This window comes from Euprymna scolopes, chromosome 10, assembly GCF_053919585.1.
Source record: "Euprymna scolopes isolate OS-2025 chromosome 10, ASM5391958v1, whole genome shotgun sequence".
NCBI lineage: Eukaryota > Metazoa > Mollusca > Cephalopoda > Sepiida > Sepiolidae > Euprymna > Euprymna scolopes.
In genome coordinates this window covers 46,069,968-46,087,862 of record NC_136491.1, presented here as the reverse complement: position 1 = coordinate 46,087,862, position 17,895 = coordinate 46,069,968, and the positions used below count along the sequence as shown (strand labels likewise).

The 17,895-nt window shown below is 30.2% G+C and overlaps 1 protein-coding gene across 50 annotated transcripts in view; it reads left to right on the top strand.

Annotated features, from left to right (window-relative positions):
- The window catches only part of LOC145285972 (disco-interacting protein 2 homolog C-like), a 421,962-nt gene that overhangs the window by 105,489 nt on the left and 298,578 nt on the right, over positions 1 to 17,895 (top strand). For 7 of the 50 annotated variants that reach the window (XM_080134552.1, XM_080134559.1, XM_080134549.1 and 4 more), the window contains exon 1: positions 16,253 to 16,390. The exons of 37 other annotated variants lie outside the window; for them this stretch is intronic. The gene's annotated coding sequence lies outside the window, so the exon portion shown is untranslated. Of the gene's footprint in view, positions 1 to 16,248; positions 16,391 to 17,895 lie in introns of those variants that run through there. 6 more of the 50 variants (XM_080134561.1, XM_080134550.1, XM_080134555.1 and 3 more) reach the window with 3 other exon arrangements.

Below are 17,895 nucleotides of genomic sequence, written 5' to 3'. Positions count from 1 at the left end.
AAAGTAACTTGCAAACATATAAAATTTAAAAAGAACATTGGGAATTTGTTATTGGCATAATGAATACTATCATCAACTATGGAATTGGCTATGCCGAGTTTAAATCCCCTCAGATCGTTTGCAGGCAATCATGCACTAATACTGTTGAGAATTAATAATTTCCTTCCAGCTATGATTAGAGTAACAACTTATATTCAATGAATTGATTACAGGAAATATGGATCTTAGCTATAAAACAGATAACTTAAACAAAAAGAATTGTTAGAATTTTTTTTTTTACTCTTATACATGCCAAAACAAGGCACAATGCCATTTAGATGTATGAAGCTACTATTTGGGATTATGTCTACAGGAACACTATGTAGGGAGTTAAGCAGTGAAATGTCTGTTCATATTACATTTCAACCTCTGTATATTAGTACGGTCAGCGCAGCAGGAGACTGGGAAGGAGTAGAAGGATTTACAGTATCTTGAGATTTGTACAAACAATGAAGAGGTCAGCTTTTGCTGCTTGGCGAGTTAGTTTTTTTTTTTTCTCTTTGATTAAAACATGTTTTCTTATGACACTGGTTACCGTTATGATTGCTTATATTTCTTAGAAAAAGGTTATAATGTTGTAAAATTGTTATTTTCTTGATTTTTGAAAGAAAAAAATCCAAGCTACCTTCAAAATTCTTTAAATATTGTATTTTTTTTAAATAATGAGGTAAGAATCTGCTCTGCTGGATGAACTCCCATTAAATCTATTGTTTATTTATGCACCAATGCAATTTGAAATAGTATGAAATCACAATCCCTCAGCTATGAATAAACTGATAACCTTTGTTCGACTAATTATATTATTTTTAGTATTAAGTTATGATAAAAGAAAAAGCTGATATAAAAAGACTGATCAAACAAAGAAAAAAGGGAACAAAAGTATTTTTCCTCCAGCTCCTTTTCAGTTGAAGTTGACAGATATTCTCTAACTCCATAGATATGTTTTTAATCATATTTATGTGAGGTTTTATAGTGCAAACTTTTGTAGCTGCATAGAAATTTTGGACAAAAAATAGTAGGCTTATTTTTTTCGTTCCAGCATTTTTTTGACAAATAACAAGATTGTGCCATTGATTTAAAAATGAAGGCTGTGCGAAGTAATGAAACAATTGCAGCTAAGATTGTTGCCATCAGTGTATCACAAAGAAGTGACCCAGTTCTGATTGTACAGGTTGAAGAATTAAAAAAAAAAAAAAATTGGTAAAATTCCAAGTTGGAAACAAGTATTTCAGAAAAGAGGTAATCTGTCAACAATCCGAGCAAGTTGAATGACGGTGCAGCTGCAATGATTGTCAGGCATAATCCTAAAAGCCACAAATAAACCTTTGACTATAACTGTTGGTTATGCCAATTTGAGCTTGCTGAACCTTGTTAGCCTCTTTCTTTCTCCTGGAATATTAATAATTCAAATCTTTTTCGCAAGAAACTTCAATTTATATATATCATAAAATTGTAAAGCAGTTATGACTCATTTTGTCTGATTAAATGTTAATTATATTTCTGGATTTCTAAAAAATAATAATAATAATAATAAAATAATAATAAAAAAAATAGTAATAAATAGTTAGCATGTACATATAAAAAGAGGTTTTAGGCTCTTAAAATTCATACTAGAACTGTCTACAAGGACGGGTGGTATAGTGGATAAAATTCAGCTGTAAAGTTAATCAAAATACAATTGCGAGTTATATTGAACTTCTATCCAATCAATGCTAACAGAACGAGAGCATGATATTCTCGTGATACACCTGAAGAAGGTCAGAGGTTATATCGACCAAAATGTTGTGAAAATGACACTCAAAACGAGGACAATAGTCTAAAGAATCCAAATAATATAAATGTTAATTAATCTAAGCATTTGTTTACTGATTTTTTTTCTTCTTACCACTATATATCAAAATATCAAAAGTAATTTTTGCTGCTTTGTTTTACAAAACACCTTTCATCATAGGATATCTTATTCAATTGTATGAATTATCATTCGCTATGACAATCCGATCCATAATGATTCGTATGGTTGCCAATTTTCCAATACCGCCAGTATTATCAACTGCAGCAGCTCCGTTCCTTCCAACATCAACGGAGTAACGATAGATTTGATTTAACACATGTGTATCGGTAGTGTTATGGTCTTTCTAACAAAGGGAGGGATAAGTACAATTATTATCAATATATTTATTGTATACCGATTCATATCACTATTCTTATCTCCGAATGCAATAAGTAACTTCTTTACTGCAGTGTTGGTTTTACCAAAACAACTTTTATTATTGGGATTACTTATTCAACATTAGTTTATATTGCAATGCTGGATTTAACTGCTTCTTAGTGCAGTTATTTGATATTAGCTGTATCTACTTGGCATTGTCTGGGAGTTATTTTATTTTTGTTTCCTTTTATTTTTTAAATCGGATAAATGCTTTCAAATTTTTTTTTTTTTTTTTTTTTTTCACTTATAAATTCATAAATGAGTCACTGGTACTACTTCAGCAAGTATACTCCTTAGAGATGAATGAAGGAGGAAATTGGCTATATACTTCTTCCAGAGAAGGAGCGTGAACACGAATTCAACATTCTATGTGTGTTTCTGTAGTAATGAAATTTTTACCTTGCTTCATTTCATTACTATTTTTTGTAAATCTGATTTTTAAAAAGTCTGTTTTCGTACTTGGTATGCTATTTCATTTGGATTCCAATAAATAGGGGATTAAATGTAAATGAAAAGAATATGTAAGTCATATAGTTGCAAGAAACACAAAGTGGTCAGAAAAACGATAAAATTGTTTGATTTATATTTTATTAGTGAATGTGATTTTTAGTCACACTTTAACAATGGCTTCAGTCCTTTTACAAATTTAACGTATTTTTTCTTATGCTTTTTTTACATCACAACTTTTGAGAAAGCAGGGCTCTACATTGTGAGTGAAACAGTTGCATTTGCTTTTCAAAGTGGCGAATAGAAATAATGAAACGCTTATCTTTTGGTGATTGTATTTCTTTCACTGACAATCTTCTAAGGATCACTGCTGAGTGAAAAATATCTTTTCAACTTTTTTTTAAAAATAAAACAAAGTTAAATTATTTAAACAATAAAAGTTTAATAGAACAATATACTTTTTTTTTAAACAAAAGCTGTTTTAAAAAGATATCTGAAGAAATTAGAATGTTTATACCTTCAAGTATCAACAAGTGTTGTATATTTAGAATTACACTTATAAAAAAAATACAGAAAAATCTTTATGATGTACATACTCGTCATGAAACAAAGATGTCATATTCCAAAAATCACATGGGTCTGGCTAGTAACTTTGCTATTTAGCTAGTAAACAAAAATATTTAGTTGTCAAGGGTCAACTAAAAATAAATTTGTCCATAGAGCCCTCAAAAGTCTTGTATTTAGCGAATACATTGTTTTTTTCATATTCATGCGATCAATTTTTGTGTGTATACTTAGTAGCTTGTGTTTAAAGAATGCATTGCTTGTTGATATTTGATTAATTTTGTATACATAGGAAAGAGTTTCTTTCAATGTTGATATCTTTACAGAAAATTAAGTTCAGTAAAACAAATCTTTAAGAAATTTAATGACACTATGTTTTTTCTTGACGTAGCTGGGGTCCAATTAACAATTCCGATTATTGTTTAGCGTGGATGAAACTGAAAATGAAAACCTATACTAAGAACAAACAATTTTCAAACTAAAATTTTACAAGAAGTCTAATGGTGGTATTAAATTTTGTATAAACGTATTTGATAATAACATCAAAGACATTGTATTTATTTTATAAAAAAAAAAAAAAAAAAAAAAAAAATGATATAAGTAAGATTCCGGGCCTGAATCATGATTATTTACGGTTCATGTTAATTTGCAACTTGAGATAGCTTTGCTAGTTTGTTTTATATTTTCTTTGTTAAAAGTTGAATTGAACTTGATAATTAAAAATACTAAGTTTGTTTAGTTCACAAACTCTTCCTACGGTTTTAATACAGATTATCAAAATCGTATATATTCTGAAACTATATTATTCAGACTATTTGGATACATATATTTCATTTTGATCACAAAAGAAACCATAATATCAAGGAGTCTGTGTTCACACTGTATATTCTTAAAAAACAACTGTTATTTTATTTGATTTATAACTAGGGCTGTAACAACAGAATATTCTTTTCATTCTTTTGACTCTCGGGTATATATCTGATACAGACACACTTAATCAACTGAGAACCACATCCATCTATATAAAAACATAAGATATTAACGGATATATACTCAAGAGTTAAAACAATGAAAAAAATATGCTGTTGATATAGCCCTATTTATAACTTCCAAATTATAGAAATTGAAAAAAAAGTTAATGAGAGGTTCAGGATTGGGAGTAGAAGTGCATATGAATCCTTATTGATTCCTAAAAAAAAAAAAAAATTAAAAAAAAAAAATCCAGGTGTACTTCAAAAGGATTAAAGACTATAAATGTACCAGAATTTATTTCACTAAATTTACTGACACCCTTTCTTACTCCATCAATATGCATCCTTCGGACTTCTCCTCTCCTCAAAAATTGAATATTATTATAAAATATAATAATAAAAAAAAAAAATGAAAAAAGAAAGTTAATATGGAGTTTAGGTAATGAAGACAGGAAGACATGTTTCCTCATTCAATCATGGGCAACGCTAGGTTTTTCTGCTAGCATTTTATAAGATATCTTATATATAATTTGTATATTAAAAGTAGACTAATAGTATATTTGTAAAAGAACGCTATCCACGTCCTCTCTTTTTCTGTATTGAGTGTTTACTGATATGAATATCTTTGGTATTTCTCTGGTTTCTCCAGTTTCATTTGTGTTTTGTGTGTATATAATAAAATGGCTCCCTTCGACTTTTTTTGCTTTTTAATGTTCAGCTTGACATAGTTCAGATGACTGGTTTATTCGTTTCAATTTCTGTTCATTGAAACAACACAATACACCAAACCCTGCCTACAGAATGGCATTATTACGTTACATGAACATCTAAAAAAATGTTGCTTTAATATTTTTCTTGTGTAGTTTCACAGATGTTTGGAATTTTACATTGTAACATTGTTTGTTTGCAAGGACATATGAAGTTGTTTACTTAAAACAATATTCATTTAGGGTGGGTTGAACCGGCTTCATTCGTTCTTGCACTGCATCCCTTATGAAGATTAACCAAGCCTGACGATTGGAAATAAACAATTCGGTGATCGGTGGCCACTCGTTATTCCAATTGTGAACTCTGTCGATACAGGGCCTAGGTTGAGTTCCAGGTTAGCTTTAACCATTATCAGCCGGGTTTTTCTTTGTCTGTGCTACAGTAGTAGATAAAAGATCTGAGGAAAATATTAGGATGTACGTTTATCTAATAAGTTAAAGATTCTCCATTAAGAATATATGGAATATTTTGACTATACATTAAATGAAGAAAAGTCATCAGGAGCAGCTCCAAGGCTAAATCTTTTGTTATATTCCAAACACTGCTGTACAAATTATCATACACTGCAACAAACCGTTCCTTAATGATTTGTATGGTTGCTATACTTCCAATAATGTCATTATCATCATCAACTACAGCAGTTCTGTTCCTGTAGACATCAATTTAGCAATCATGACCTTTGTTAAGTCTTGAGAGACAATGGATCCCACCCCCGTAAGGTGCCTGTGTTTGTAATTTTAAAGCAAGGATTGCACAATCCCAAATCACACTTCTCCTGAATCGGAACTGCTTGAGTCCAATAGCAAGGAGAAGTCCAGGATGACTGGAAACAATGCCAAGATATGTGGAGACCACAGATAACACCTGGTATTAACTATTTTAGTACTGACCAGGCTCAGTATCACTTAATTTCTGTGATCTAATGTGAACCGGTGTGTCAACATGATTATACCATATTAACAATGAAGGATTTGATTTAATATGTGTATTGGTAATGATATGGCCGCTCCCACAAAAGGAAATGATAAGCCTAATTATTATATACTAATTATCTGTCCTCACAAATGCATACCAACTTTTATTTTCAAAATTGAATTGTGGGTGAAGATGAGAATAAAACTAAAAATTGTGATCTCTGCACTTTCACTTGCTTTGTCGAGATTTTTTGGTGGCTTAGTGACATGTAAAAATCTTTGGGATTAGTCTTACCTGTATTTTTTTCTGTTTTATTCATTTATTTATTGCACTAGAGATATTGCACATTTCCACTTCGTCTCTTGGTAAGTTGTACCCCTAATAGAGGTACGTCTATACCAATACCCCAGTTCTACAATTTAAGCAACCATCTCTTCTCATACAATTATTTTTATCTTCAATGGAATCATTTCCTTATCAAACTTATAATAATGTTTGGAATAAAAAGCATAATATTTATGAAGATTATTTTTATAATGACATAACTGCTCTGATGAGTTTTGTTTTGGTATCATTTACTGCTGTCTCAGGTTATTGAAATGGCATTTTTTTTTTAATGTATGGTACTTCAAATTTATTATCAGTTTTCTTTCAGTACTTTCATCTAAGTTTTTTTTTTCTTTTAATAGATATTTTGTAATTTACATATTTCAATGAATTGAAAAAAGATTTTGGTTAAATGTTTCATAAAATTATGACGTCATCAATCAAATAAGAGAGGGGGAATATGAGATCATTTATCTAACCGGAAATAAATGTTCATAAATGTTGAAGCTCTTAATATTTATCAGTTTTATTTTTGTCATGTGATACTGCTTCTTTGAAAGTCAAAGCCGTTTGAGGGGAATAAAAGCACCAGTAATATTGATATGTAATGTTTAAATGTTGGCTTATCTACTGTAGTATCATACAGGATTTAATTTATTTATTTGTGTGTGTGTGTGTGTGTGTGTGTGTGTGTGTGTGTGTGTGTGTTGGAGGGGGGATTATATGTATACACATGTGTATGTTGGAACATATTGGATGAGTTGTAATTTTAAGAATTATATAAATGTGTGTGTGTGTGATATTTAAACGAATTATATATTTTTAGTGAGCCATAGCTATGCTCTCAGCTATCCTGATTTTTGTAGACCTCAGCTGGTCCAGAAAAGACTATACTTACAGTTACCAATGTGTGTGTATGTTCAAACAGCTGTTTCACAATACAATGATTGATATTAGTGAGAATTTCAAGCTGAGATTTGAAACCTGACTGCTCATAAAGTTGTTCAACATTCTTAGCTCTGGCTTATCTCCGCATGCGATTAAATATTGTTTTTTATTTATATTACTAGTTCTAATTATGAAGGATAATCTTTTTACACCATATGGAAACCATTACTTCTTCTCACTAGAAAGCTCAACTCATAAGTGGGAATAAAATATCCATAGATTGCTGTTTTTCTATATCATAGCTCTTAACTGTAGCTTAAGATGATGATTGTTTCAAGCTGAGATTTGAAACCCAACTGCTCGTATAGTAGTCAGCATTTATGCCCTGAACTATAAAATATAATTCATATGAGAGATTTTTTCTCGTATAAATTACTTTTTCCTTTAGGATTATTGCTGATAGGCATATGAAAAAGTAATTTTTGGATTGTGAGAGGTTGGGTCAATTTAAGAAAAAAGTGAGAGAGAGCACAGTTATAAACTAGTATCTTTGATGGCAGGAAATGCAGGCATTAAAGGTTTTACTACATTAATTTTGTACTTACTAAGACTTATTTGAGAAGTTATGATGATGAATGCAGTAGATATTTAGAAAAAAAAATGAGATTTAAAAAAAAGTTAACTCTGAACGTGGTAGATTTTGTTCATGACTTGAATATAGATGAAAACCAGAATATGATAATTTGATGGTAAAAGTATTAAAATTTTTTAATCAAACATATGACAAATAATAATTTGTATAATAATAATTGAAACTATTTTATAGATTTTCTGATGAAGTTTTTCTTGTTTCAAACATTTTTGCAAAGAAAAAAGAATGGAAAAATCTGATTTTTGTTGTTAAAATAGAATTTCTAAAAATAAATTGGCTTTTAAACACTTGTAAGAGAACTCTTTGTATGAATTTCTTTTTTTTTTTTTTTTTTACATTAGCTAAAAAAGCTGTTTAGAAGTGTAACGCTTTGTTTTATGTGTGAACTTCTATCTTGCTTATTTAAACCGAACATTCTCTAGCAAAAAAAGCTTTTTTGATATAATTTTTATGCAAAGTTTTTTTAAATAATTTATCTTGTGTGTGTGCGCACGTGTGTAGAGAGAATTCTGTTATAAAGCTTTAAGAAAATAAAAACAGTTAGGTGCATAATACTAATTTTCTGTCTTGTTTATTAATCTGCAGTTTATGGTTGGTCACATTTTACCGTTTTTTTTTTTTTTTTTTGTTTTTTTTTTTGGGGGGGGGATAATTTTCAGATGTCCTACATCTTTCTTTAATCAATAGAATCCCAAATCCAGTTAAAATTTAATTTATATCTCCCAAAAGTGTACTATTGTTTATATAAAATAAAAAATAAAAAAACGTGTGCTTGCTTTTAATAGTAAAATATATTTTAACAGTTATTGTAAGAGTTGCATTTTTCTTTCTGTCTCTGTTGAATAGGTTTTTTGAAAGTTGGTTGCATGAATTTAATGAATATTGATAACTCTTTCTCTCAAATTTACTTTTTTTTCTTTAATGTTAAACTTTTTTTTTTATTTTGGTACAATTAGGAATGACATTTTTCTGTTGTCCATAATTGTGATTCACTCTTATTTGAATCAGTTTTCAAGGAAATCGCCATTTTTTCTCTTACGGTATATGTATTTAGACTTTTGGAGATTTAAGTCACTCTGCAGACAATCTGGAATATTAGCACATTACGTAAAAGATAATTGCCTATGATAGATGTTAATTTTAGTATCCTTTAAATTCAACAAGGTAATTAAAAAAAATTAGATAATAAAAAAAAGTAGACATTTAACTGTATTATTCAATACATTCGATTAGACGTGAGATGCCTTACTCAGTATCTCCATTCGTATATTGATTTCCTAATTATCCTAAGATATACTTTTTTTCTTTCTTTTTAAACCAAAATGTCAAATGAAGGAATTCAATGATTAGACTAATACTTTTTATCTCTCTTGAATTGAGATTTTAGTATTTGGCCTTGATATTATTCCTATAATAACTCTGAACACAAATTTTAAATCTTATTTTGAAGGATATGGCTATTAACTTTTTTACTAATACATGAATATATTTTGGAAATAAGTTATCATATAAAAAGTATATTAACTACCTTAGTATTGAGCATTTTTTGGAGTGGATATATATACTGACTTATTACTTAGTATGATGCCTAATGTAATCAATATTATATCCACAGATATACCTGTCTCGTCTTCATTAAGACTTTTCAATGGGACTATATACAGCTGACCTGCTAGTCATGAATCTCTGACAGGTTGGGGGAAATAGGATTATTAATATATATATATATATATATATATATATATATATATATATATATATATATATAGGGTATATTTAGGCAGCTTATTCTCATTGAGACAAGTGTTATTAAAAAGCACGGAATTTTTCTGTTTCACTATTTTCTTTTTTACCTTCTCCAATCTCCGAATAATCTTTTTTTTCATTTTTCTCAAAATTGTTTATGTTGGATCCATAAGTTTCTTTAGCGAGCGCTTTCAATAGGAATACTTCCATCAACCTCAGGCATATTGCGCTATAAAAATTATGTTTTTAATTATATATTTTTGTCACGGTCACGTGGTGGCTAATTAATTATATACCATTCACTGGACAAAGCGGGGGAGGGCAGAGCGGTAGCTCTAGATATATCTAAGGCTTTTGACAGGGTATGGCATGAGGGTCTCCTCAGGAAAATTAGATCATACGGTATCACTGGTAGAATACTTAACATAATTAAATCCTTCTTAGATAAGAGAAAAATCCAGGTTGTCCTCGACGGTCATACATCTAAACAATATGATATAAATGCGGGGGTGCCCCAGGGTTCTATCCTTGGACCTCTATTGTTCCTGATATTCATAAATGACCTCCCCGACAAAATTGCCTCTGAGATGGGTATATATGCTGATGACACTACACTCTATGGTAGGCACAACAGGAAGACGAATGAACACATTTCTAAAGAAATGGCAGAAACACTAGAGGAAGACCTCCAATCTGTGGTGAAATGGGGACAAAAGTGGTTGGTCGTGTTCAATGCCGCTAAGACTAAACTAGTTTCATTAAATAATTACAAGAAACCCTCTCTACCACCTATAGCAATGGCCAACGACTGTTTATCTGAGAGTACATCTTTCAAACTCCTTGGCCTAACGTTCACATGAAACATGAGTTGGAACAATTACATTGAAGGCATTGCCAGGGCCGCTGCAAGAAAGGTGGGCTCTCTCTACCGTGCTAGACAACTACTAACACCCGAAAGTATCCTGTACCTCTATAAGGCCACCATTCGCCCATGTATGGAGTATTGCTGTCACATATGGGCTGGTGCATCTGCTACTAGTCTCTCGCTCCTTGACAAGGTTCAAAAGAGAGTCGCAAACCTGATAGGCCCTGAACTGGCATCTAAGCTTCAGCCTCTGTCCCATCGACGAAATGTTGCATCCCTCTGCCTTTTCTACAAGTATTTTAGTGGTGAATGCTCTGACGAACTGCAATCACTTGTGCCCCCACGACGTGAGCACCCTCAACAAACCCGACAGGCTGCTAACTCCCACCCCCACACTGTAAAAAGATCTTTTTACTCCAATAGTTTCTTCCCCAGAACCGCTAGACTCTGGAATTCCATTCCAGATCCCTGCTTCCCCTACAGTACTGACGTGCAGAAGTTCAAGTGTAACGTGAACCGACATCTTGCTGCCCAAATCCCTACATAGTACCCCAGTAGTTGTTGCCCCTGATAGTAGCCCCCTACACCAAAGTGGCAATTTGTCTTGTTTGGGGTGAAAATGTAATAAAAAAAAATTTTTTTTTAATTACGAGTTAGGTGGGCAGACAGTTTTTTCTTTTTTTTTTATACATATATACATATTTAAAATTTCAAATATGTATATAAAAATAAATTGTCTGCCCATCTAACTCATAATTAGCCACCACCTGACCATGACAAATATATTAAAAACAATTTTTATAATGCAATATGCTTGAGGATGATGGAAGTATTCCTTTAGAAAGTGCATGCTAAAGAAACTTATGGATCCAACCTAAACAATTTTGAGAAAAACACAAAAATAATTATTTGGAGATTGGAGAAGGTGAAACAGAAAAATTCTGTGCTTTTTAATAACACTTGTCTCTCTCTCTCTCTCTCTCTCTCTCTCTCTCTATATATATATATATATATATATATATATATATATATATATATATATATATATATATATATATATATGAGAAAGAAAATTAAAACTGTAAGTTGAACTTTACAATCAAAATTTATTGTTCGACTGAACACCCCAAAAAACAATTTACAAAGTCCTTATTCCGCGGGGTTTCAAAGAATGCTATTCTTATTATTCTTCTCATCAGAGGACATAAAGAAATCAGCAAATTATATTTGTAGCAATGCTAGAATTTGCTAGTTAAGGCATTAAGTGAAACCGCAATTTATTGTAATTATAAATTACCAAATAAAAAAATGAAAAAATATTGGATATGTAAAAAAACTAATATAAAAACAAACCACGCATAATATTTCAGCTTGAATGAAATTCCTCCAGAGTTGATCCAAAATGCAAAATAGTTCTTTAGATAGAATGTATTCCAAAATAAGTCCAGCGTGAAGATGTATATAATCTGATTGGAAAGTTTTCAAAAATCCAATTGGAAACTTTACAAAACAGCTGAAATAATGAAAATTGTTTTTTTTCCGGGCAGTGCAGTAGTCCAAAGAGAAGTCTGTCCCTAGTCAAATGGGACCTAATAGTAAGAAGAGAGAAATCCAAAATGAGGACCTTCATCATTGGCTTAAAAAGAAAAAGCAAATTTTAGCATTGTTACAAATATAATTTGCTGATTTCTTTATGTCCTCTGATGAGAAGAATAATAAGAATAGAATTCTTTGAAACTCCGTGGAATAAGGACTTTGTAAATTTTTTGGGGTATTCAGTCGAACAATAAATTTTGATTGTAAAGTTCAACTTACAGTTTTAATTTTCTTTCTCTTATAATAAGCTCTACTCTCTATTGTGTATTGAGGTTTTTTTTTTTTTAATTCAGTTGGGATTACATTTTCTATGTATAAATTTATGTATGTTATTTATATTAGTTTGAAGTTTACCATTGCGTATATCAGATAAACACTACATCCTTTTGTTTTCATTAATATATATATATATATATATATATATATATATATATATATATATGAATGAGTGAGCTTAAATTTTTTTAGTTATAATTAAATGGTGAAATATGATTATTGATTAATATAAGAGACAAAATTATGCATTTTGCACTGTAATCTTTTTTCTGTTCTGGTTTTTAAATCGGTTTCTTTTCATCTTAACTTTTAGATATTAATGACTTAACATTGCGTTTCAACCAAACGCTTCTGTTAAATTCCATTACCATTTCCATTATTAACCTTTTTCATTAGACTTTTAAAAAGATAATGCCAATTTTTGCTTCCTATTATCTGCTTTTCATTATTGCATGAGGATTTATCTATGACTACATAGTGTTGTTAGTAGAGATAGTAAATGTCTGAACATGTATTTGGTAGCATATGCTTGATACTAGTTCATCATGTGGTGTCATTAAATAATAACCTTTTGTTAGATTGGAGTACTGTCATTTTTATACAAACACTGATAAGAACTTTGTTCACTAGAAGTTTCCATGCTAATTGCTATTCATGAATGCATGCAAGCAATTTATGACATTAGAGAGATGAGACATGTCCGCCAGTCGGTTGTGACTTGACAAAATGTATTTCATTAATCAAAACCCAGATAACTAGCTTCTAAAAATGGTTGTTCTAGAATATTGTTCAAGTAAACAGATGTTGTTTAAACGTGAAGTATTAGTCAAAAAATAGTCTAAAATATTTCTTGATGTGAAATGAAAGAAATATTTATAGTAGATATGTGTTCTGTGACAGAAATGTTTTGTTCAGAACTCTTCAATCAATGTTGTTGTAAGGGAAAATGGTTTTGTATGAATCATGAGTGCATCATTACACATAAAGCAGATGGTAACCTAAGTTCTCCAAGAGTAAAATTTAAAAAAAATTCTTTTAGTGCAATAAGGGTCACAAATTTGGTTTAATTATGAGTTTACTATTGTGAATATGGGACCCCCCACCTCTTTCTTCATCAATAGCTTTTTTTTTCTTCAAAATAAATCTTTTGATTCTGGTTTATCAGTTTTTCTTGTAGATCATTGCAGTATGTTAGGAATAAAATGCAATTCGATTGAATTCTTTCCAGAAAATACTTCGTTTGGGTTTGAATTATTTTTTTAATAGCCACAACTTTACAAAAAAAAAAAAAAAAAAAAGAGAGGCTAGGGTTTGGAACACTATATTCATCCATATAAAGTTACTTTCCTTTGACTGCATAGTTTAAAAATAAATACATTACCGAGTAGGCACAGCTAGTGTGTATATATGTCTGTTTGCATTATAGCTACCGCCTGCTTACAAACTTCTTTTTGTGTTTTTTAAGCATAAATATAAAATAAAATTTTTAATCATAAACATAAAAATAAAACTGTTTTCGAGGGTAATTTGTGGCCTGAAGATGTAATCTCCCCAGCACAGGTGATTACAGAAACATGTATGCACATATGTAGCCATCAATGTTTGTATAAATAAATTTAATATACCTGCTCTGTTTACTCATTGAGCACTTTTTGGTAGACACATGTTGTTTCATTGGATGTACTTCTAGGAAACTAAACTCTACTGTCATCATATATATATATATATATATATATATATATATATATATATATATATATATACTGAAGCTACATAATGCAGGGTACTTGAATAAGTATATATTATTTTGATCAAAAGGAGCACAACATTAATGGGATCTACGTTCACATTTTACATCCATGAAACGTGATTAAGTTTTACCTATTCATAAAAGTATAAAAATCAAGAAAGAATAGAAATGTTAATAAGAAATTTGGGACTTGCAGCTGGGGACTTCATTGATTTCAAAGAAACATTCGGTGAACTTCAAAAAGGTTAAAAACTATATATTTACCAGAATTTATTTTCTATTAATTTCATTGTACTCCCATTCTTTTTCACCTAATTGATACTGCATACAATCTTAAATATTTTAATGAATATTGTGTTATGAGCTAGGCATAATAGGATCTAGGGTTCCTCATTCAATCCTAAGCAACGTCAGGTCTGTTTGCTAGTATGGAGTAAACCTATAAAGAAAAAAAATATCCTTAGCTTTTCAACAGTACAAGGCCACATAGCAGTCTAGAAATTGTGAGAATCCTAAAATTCACTGTAGTTGCACGCCCTCTCTACAATACTGATATGGCGTTATCAAGTTTCTAGTTGCTCCTGAAATTGTGAGAAGAATTAAAAGGTCAACATTTTTCATCTAATGTTAAAGTTGTTGTGCGCAATTGGATCATAATTCGACCAATGGGTGTAATTCTTGAAGTGAAATGAATTAGCTTCCTTTTGATTTACTATTCTGTATCGTTTATCATTTTAGCTATTTTATTATTTTTCCATAGTTTGGTATCATTCCTTCTTTTTTCATCGAATAATAGACGTGTTGTTTCTATTTAATTCATTGATCATTCTTTCCAAAGTTCTAACAAACTTATTTAAATCAAACTGATGAATGTTTTCCAAAGAAAGTAATATTACCTTGAATATTACTTTTCCTATATTTCTCGAGCTTTCCACTAATTTTATCCATTTTTTAGAGGAATTTTCATCATATTCAGTTTAATGTCTGTTTTTTTAAAAATTGATTTCCAAAATAACCTATCTCTGACTAAATTTTTATTTATTCCTCTTCCTTCCTCATCTTTTTATCACTTGTTTTCCTTGACCTTTCCCTGTAAACTGACCCTGCTACCTCAACTGCTATTTATTTATAAAACTAAGAATACTCATCCATCCTTTACACTCTTTAAGCCTTGGTAGACAATCATCATGGTATTTTTATAAAATAATAGGTTCTGATCACCCCACTGAGTAGGTGTCAGGAAGGACATGAAAAGAAATCTTGCTTCCACTAAGTAAATAATTTCCAAAGAAAATTGTAAAGATCTATGTAGTTTGATCAAACATGCAAAACATCAGTAACTGTCTGTAACTGCTTTAACGCAACAAAATGAGCTTTTGCATCAATAGGTGACAATGGATGAAACTCTAGAGTCGAATTGGTAGTCAGCTGAGTGGACAGCGGTCGGTAAAAACCGTCCAAAGTGACCAACGATACAAACATTAACAGGCAAGGTTTTAACTTCCATATTTTGTTGATTATCTTGAGAAAGGAAAAACTGTTAATAGCGAATATTGTATAGCATTATTGGTGTGCTTGGAAAAAGAATTTGCAAAAAATGGCAACAAAAGATAATGAAAATCGCACTCTTTCACCAAGACATTGCATAGTCTATCGCAATAATGGTAAAATTACATGAATTGCAGTTGCATTTCAAATTATTTTTACACCCACCTATTATTCAGACCTAACCTTCAATGACAACTGGCTGATTGCAAGACTGGAAAGAATGCTACAGGAAAAAGATTTGACTTCAATGAAGAAATGATATTGGAAAGTAGGGTGTATTTTGAGGCCAATGAAAAATTATTTCACAAAAAAAAAAAAGCATTGAACCGTTAAAGAAACGTTGGAATCTGTGTATCATCCTAGAAGAAAACTATTAATAAATGAAATTTTGTCTAAAATTTTTCATTTTATGATATTTGTTATTCCAGGAACTTATTGAGGTTCTCATTAGTTTCTTTAAGGGCCAAGGTTTTATTTTGTTCACATTTCCAAGAACAACAAATTTTGAATTACATAAGAACACATTTTGTCTAGAAAAACGATGGCATTGTTCATTTTGTTGGGTTTTATTGTACATAAGTCTGACTTCCTGATTGTGATAAATTATTTAAATGCTTTAGTATTTTTTTTTTTTTTTTTTTTTTTTTGTGGTATTCTTTTGAAAAAGGGAGTGGCTTGGGGGAAATTGTTTAGTTTTGGGAATGGAATGGGATTGCAATGTGTTGGTATGAAACATTGATATGAAAAGTGACTACGAAATTGACTCTCCTCGTAGTTTGCATTCAATTCGTTTCTGTATAAACACGGCGAAGGATAGCAGACATACAAGGTAAATCAACTCAGCAAACAAAGCTTCATGTTTGTACATAATTGTTCAAATTGAGAAAATCAATATTGAATATGCACTCCTGTCTCGTTCTTAAACTAAAACATTTCTAAAGATTTGTCAAAGAAAAACCAAACGTTTAAATCCATTTTCTGACTACCCAAATATTTGTAAATTTTTAAATGATTTTGATAGAGGCTAATGTTCGTTTTCTTTTTTTTCTTTATTTTCATACAAATTAGACTTAGTCTTATTAATAAAAATATTTGTGTGCTATAACTTCTGAATTAGTCATAATCAAAAGATCTCTTAGGTATTAACTGTGTCAAAATATCTTGAAAGTTTGCGAATATTTGATTGATAGTCAAAAAGTTAAATTTTTTAACTTTGATAAATCTATTTTTATTACTACTTAAAATTTCAAGACTTAAAATATCATCAATATATTTTATGTTGACTTCTTGCAATTATTGTTTTTACGTTTTTGTTTTTCAAGTGTGAGATAGCTTATTTTATCATTTTATTAATCAGTTATTTTAACTCATTTTTATTTTAATCAGGAAGATGTTTGTTTCACAATTACAAAACAATTACAGCTATTTGTTAATCATTAATTGCTCTCTGGAGATTTCTACTTATATAACTAATAATATTTTGATTGTTTTGCCAGTCATTGAACTTTCTATATCTAACACACATCCCAAATGGCTTGAACTAGAAATATAATATTGTAAGGAGAAATGTGTATGACTAGTTGAAGGACCCATCTTTGCTAGGTCACAACTAAGACTGCACTTTCTGATATTATCTTCTTTTTTTTTTTTTTTTTTTTTAAGTGGTGGTGAGGGGATATTAGTGTGAAATTGGCACACATAATTTAGTTCTTGTCTAGAATTCCTTCTATATTAAACAATAAAAATTAAGAAAAATCTGTATGATGTATACACCTGTGACAAAACAAAAATATCATATTTCAAAAATTATATGAAGTGATTAAGTAGTTCAATTTTTATAAAGAAAATATTTGTAAACGATTGATGGGAATTCATAGGCATTACAACATAAATCTTGCAATTGTTGCGTTATTCCCTCCTCCTTGAAACAGAAAAAAAAGATTGTTTTGAAAGTGGCAGATAAGACTGCCGTTCTTCAGTTACTCATAAAATTTGAATTTCTTATTTTAAAATAAAACTACTTGATCAACTTGTATGCTTTTTATAACATGATATTTTCGTTTCGTCATGGATATGTATGCCATACAAATTTTTCTTAATTTTTATTCTTTTTAATATAAGAGGAATTCTGGACAAGAACATTTCAATTCAGTTAGTTTTTAGTTCATCTTATCTATATACCTATAAAAGTGAGAATGACACATCTCAACCTATATACTCAATAAATTTTTCATCCACAAACTTGAAATTTGGTATATAGGTATTCAGACTTGGGAAACTTTTTAATCTGTTTTTATCCAGAAAAAAAAGGGCTACTAAGGGGTAAATTGAAAG